We start from the raw sequence: 6,000 nt of genomic DNA, 5'->3' as shown, positions 1-6,000 counted from the left end.
GTGATGCCAGTGAATCAGCCAGAGCAGTAGGTGTGTGGGAGCCAACTGCCATAGGAATGACACACATTTCTATGTAGCACATCGGGATGACTTGATCTCACTTGAGATCTTTTCCCATTTGAAAAGCATCAAAAAGTCATCATCACCTACAAGCCCAGAGGGTAAGCAGTCTGACTTAACAATGCTTTACTTTTGCAAAGCATTGAAGTCATTAAATTTCGGCAAGCAGGGAAAGCAGGTTATGTAACTGTTATCTTCTGTAAAGTCTTAAAAATCAGCAGCATTGAGACCTTGTCTTTTTGGGCAGTGTTAAATCATAAAGCACCATATTGCTAAGTAATGGGGCTATTCTGTTAGAGTGTAACTTAAGAAAAATGAACCTCGTGGCATGTTGTCTACTCAGAAGCCTGTGGTGATTCCACACTGTTGATCAAATATGATCCTAAACCTATGGCATGAGTTTCTGCTTTCCCTTTTAACACCTTAATCTAATCATGTGTTTTCTGCTTCCCACTGGATGACATTTTCTATACCACTCATCCATACCACTTGACTCTATCTTTCCCTTCCCCTCACTGCCACCCATCTACCTTGTTCATCTCTTTCCAAGCCTCCCTATGTGGGCCCTGCACCCGACACATAAATTAGTATTGTTAATAACATCCAACATTTGTATATCCCTTTCAGCTATCTGACTACACCCTCCACATTTCATTGTAATACAATCTTTTTTAATTTTACAAGACACATTCCTCTTATTTCTAATCACTCCAGCATTGCTTAAGTATTTATGTATCGCATCATTTCTAATTGTATGTACCCATTTGCATGTATACTTAGCAGTGTACATGTGTCAGTCTCCCCCTCTAGATTAGGCATCTCCTAGATTTATTCTTTTCTACCCATTTCTGCATCTATATGCAGATACCCAGGTAGGTGACAACATGTCATGTGTCAGTTGCCACATGGTTATCGAGCCGCCATGGGCTATGCATTGTGCTGGGTGTCACCTGCAGTGGCATGGTCCTTAGACTGTAGTAGGAAAGAGAGATATTAAACACCTAAATGAATCATAGATGAGCAAAGTGCTGCAAAGAATGACAAGATGCTTTAGGATATGTGGCAGTATATGTGGGGTGGTTGGAGACTGAAGTTCCTTTGGGAGAGCAGCACTGGAAGCTCACCTGATTTCTCCTGGATTCTGCCATATATGCCTTTCTTTTTTGCTGATTTTAATATGTATCCTTTCACTGCAATAAACCATAACTGAGAGTATAACAGCTTTTCTGTGAGTTCTAGCAATTCATCAAACCTGATGGTCTTGGGGACCCCAACACAAGTAGAGAAGAGAGAACAAGGACTATAGGGGAGGGGAGAGTATGAAGTGAGGGAGGAGATAGAGGAAGGGATTGGATTCCTCAGGATTTTATAAATCATGGTCAAGAATGGCATAGTTCTGCCTGCGGGCTTGATTTTAGTGTGATTATTTAATTCTATTCCATGGCCCTAGGCTGCATCTGGCCCTGACTAGATCTCACAAAATGTACCTACAGAAAACATGCAAATCACTGAATTTGCATGGAGTTGGGGGAGGCCAAGGGGCACATAAAACCTACTGAAACAGGTGAGCAGTGTTACCTGGGGGGACATCTACACCAGTTACTTCCCATGTGGCCTACTTTGGGTTTGGAACAGACTTGCTACTCAGTACATGTTGGTAAAGAAACAGGGGTGTGTTTATTATAAAAGCTAGGGGGAAAATCCCAGAACTGTTTGCCATACTGAACCACACATATTGAAAACTCAGAGGTGATATCACTGATTTGTTTCATAATCACATATCCGTAACAACAGAATAAGTGAAGGAAAAAGTAGGGCGAGTGAGTGGTTGAAGCAATTTATTGGCACAAAGGACTACATTATCAAGGTTGCAAATAAGTCATAAACTTCAGGCACGGATGTGCATCAAAGTGTTTCTCAAATTTCTGCTTGTTTGGACAAGCATTCTGCCTTCTCAAGAGTATGTCTTGAATCCACAATTGTCAGAGAAAAAAAATTAAAGTAATGGAAGAAGTGCTTATGTAACTCATTTCTAAATCAACAGGGGACTGTGTTTTTTGACGTGCAGGAAGCTGGAGGCAGAAGCCTGTTAGGTTTTATGACTGTGCTACAGTCCAGCACTGCCCAGTCAGGGTAGTGTTGCCAAAGCCTGGAGCAGCAGCCTGGGGAAGCCATGCAATCACAGGGCTCACTGATGGCCCGTGAGTCCAGTGCTGCGATTCTGGGGAGCACAAGATGCTGTTATAGATTTTCTAACTACAACAAAGTCTCTTCTCTCTGCTCCCAAGAGGGAAGGCAGTTTAATTTATAGCTAGACAAACCCAAGTTTGAATCCTGTTCGAGCTATGTGACTCTAGGCATGTTACTTAAACCCTCTGGGCATGTTACTTAAACCCTCTGGGCCTCAGTTTACTTATCTGGTCATTATAATTAGACCTTGATCATAGGGTTCTTTTGAAGACTAATGAGATAACATCTACAAAGCACTTGGCATAGTGCCATACATTATGGGCTCAAATAACAACAAAACCAGCAAGGATATTAGGGTTTTAATAAATCATCAGACATGAAAAGACATTTTTGAAGGCTCGATGCTAGTCACATGTCTCAAGACTGTCATGCTGGGTGATGACATCCACATGCTCTGAGTTAGATATTATAATAGGGGCTGTGACAGAAGTGGCCTGATGAGTCAGCTTTACTATTTTGGACTAAGTTCTTAGGCTGCATTTGGAACAACATAACTCAGCATAACTCAACAGCCCATAACTCAGGTGCTGTTGGCTTCAGTGTCAGATATTCTCTGGCCTCCTGAGAGGATGAAGAGAGTGGATATCAGAGGCTGTGTTGATGAGATGGCCCTTGAGGTTAAGCTTTGATCAAGAAGACAGACTCCACCATGTAACTGGAATCAGGGGCAGGTCTTGGCATGCAGGATGTCTGGTCGAAGGAGTGTAAGTGTGGAGTTACCACCTGGGTTTGATCCCAGGTCCTTCATATAAGTGTGAGGCATTGGTCAAGTTAGCCATCTTTCTAAACCTCAGTTCCTTTATTTATAATAAATAAAAAATACCTGATTTTTAGAGTGGTTGTAAGGATAAAATGATATAATGCAATGTATGTAAACACCTGTTATATAGTATTGTATTTCCACAAAAAAAACCTAACCGGAAAATAAACCCTACCATGATTTTTCAGGATGCTTGTAATATAAGCCCTATCCCCAAAATAAGCTCCAGTTAAGATTGTCAGCCAGACAGATGCATTTAGTACGTCCTTTGCAACACATGACGGACATATTGAATTATAAAATAATATTAATATATAATTAAATATAAATAATACTGACATTAATACTTAAAATAAATAATATAAATGATAATTATTTGTCATTGGACAAGAGGTAACCTCTTTGGACGAGAGGTAAATGCCTATGTAAACAGATGAACTTGAGACTTATTGCCGAATGACCAATCAGAGTACAGACACAACACACGAATAACGTGCGCACTTGATAGCAAACAGATGTGGTTGTGTCTAATATGAATCTTCATAATTCAATACATAGTGTGTTGTAACAGACGGACTTAATGCACTTGTGTGAAATAAAGAAACGTTTTCTGAAGTTTGGTGCCTACAATTATTCGTTGCTTTTGTGTGGACCATCATTCTTTTTTAAATTTTTTATTTATTAATTTCAGGTGCACAAGACAAAGTAATACTTAGACATTTATCATTTATATCCCTCTCACTGTGTGAACCCCCCTCCCTCCATCCACTATCCCTCTGACATCGCACAGAGCCATTACATTTCCACTGTCTCTATTCCTAATGCTGTACTCTGCTTCTCGTAACTATATACATACATATATATATATATATATATATATATATATATATATATACACATATATATGTAAAATTATAGTTGGCATTCATTATTGTTCAGCTTCAGGTGTACAGTGCAGTGATCACGCATCTACATCAGCCCTGAGGTGGTCTCCCAAATGGGACATGTGTCCATCGGATACCCTACAAAATCTTTACAACATTATTGATTACATTCTCCAAATTAGTTTTCAAAATCCTGTGGCCATCTTGTGGTTACCGACTGTTTTCTAATCCCCTCACCTTCCCCCTCATCCCCACCCCCCCACCCATCTAGCAACCATCGGTTTTTCCTCTTTGTCTCCAAAACTATTTCTGATTACTTCATTCACTTATTCTTTTCTTTAGATTCCACATATAAGTGAGATCATATGGTACTTGTCTTTGTCTGACTTATTTCACTTAACATAATGTTCTCTAGGTCCATCCATGTTGTTGCAAATGGTAAGATTTCTTCTTTATGGTTGCGTAATACTCCATTGTATAAATGTACCACAGCTTCTTAATCCAGTCATCTACCGATGGGCATTTCGGTTGTTTCCATGTCTTGGCTATTGTGTATAGTGCTGCAATAAACATAGGAGTGCATACAGATTTTTGAATTGGAGTTTTGGATTTCTCCAGATAGATACCTAGGAGTGGAATTGCTGGATAATAAGGCAGTTCCATTTTCAGATTTTTGAGACACCTCCACACTGTTTTCCATAGTGGCTGCACCAACCTGCAATCCCACCAACAGTGCACAAACGATCCCTTTTCTCTACATCCGTGCCAGCACTTGTTTGTTGATTTATTGATGATAGCCATTTTGACTGGGGTGAGGTGGTATCTCATTGTGGTTTTTATTTGCATTTCTCTGATGGTTAGTGAGGTTGAGCATTTCTTCATATGTCTGTTTGCCATCTGTATGTCCTTTTTAGAAAAATGTCTCTTCATGTCCTCTGCCCATTTTTTAATTGGGTTGTTTGTTTTTTTGGAGTTGAGTGAGTTTTTTTTTTAATAAATTTGTGATATTAACCCCTTATCAGATATATCATGGGCAAATATCTTTTCCCATTCAGTAGGATCCCTTTTTGTTTTATCGATGGTTTCCTTTCCTGTGAAAAAAACTTTTTAGTTTGATGCAATCCCACATGTTTACTTTTTCTCTTCTCTCGTGCAATTGGATATATCAGTAAAAATCTTACTCCGGGTAATGTCTGTGAAGTTTCTTCCTATATTTTCTTCTAGATATTTTATGGTTTCAGATCTTACATTTAAGTCTTTAAGCCATTTTGAATTTATTTTTGTATATGGTGTAAGGAGGTGGTCCAGCTTCATTTTTTTTTTGTATGTGTCTGTCCAGGTTTCCCAGCACCATTTATTGAATAGACTGTCATTACCCCACCGTACATTCTTGCTTCCATTGTAGTAGATTAAATGGCCATATAGGCATGGATTTATTTCTGGCTTCTCTATTCTGTTCCCTTGATCTATGTGTCTGTTTTTATGCCAGTACCATGCTGTTTTGATTACTGTAGCCTTGTAGTATAATTTGATGTCAGGTATCATTATACCTCCCACTTTGTTCTTATTTCTCAAGATTGCTGAGGCTATCTGGGGTCTTTTATGCTCCCATATAAATTTTAGGATTATATGTTCTATTCCTGTGAAAAACATCGTTGGTAGTTTGATAGGAATTGCGTTGAATATGTATATTGCCTGAGGCAGTATGGACATTTTAACTATATTAATTCTTCCTATCCATGAACATGGTATGTGTGTCCATCTATTTGTATCTTCTTTCATTTCTTTCTTCAGTGTCGTATAATTTTCTGTGTATAGATCTTTTACTTCTTTGGTTAATTTTATTCCCAGGTATTTTATAGTCTTTGGAGCAATTGTAAATGGGATTGCTTTTTTTAATTTCTCTTTCTGATGTTTTAGTATTGGTACATACAAATGCAACTGATTTCTGAATATTAATTTTGTATCCTGCTACTTTACTAAATTTATCTATCAGCTCTAATAGTTTCTTGGTGGAATCTTTAGGGTTCTCTCTATATAGTATCA

Source organism: Rhinolophus hipposideros (assembly GCF_964194185.1).
Source record: "Rhinolophus hipposideros genome assembly, chromosome: 19".
Classification (NCBI taxonomy): domain Eukaryota; kingdom Metazoa; phylum Chordata; class Mammalia; order Chiroptera; family Rhinolophidae; genus Rhinolophus; species Rhinolophus hipposideros.
The sequence above is the reverse complement of the archived record's forward strand: the minus strand, read 5'-3'. Positions refer to the sequence as shown.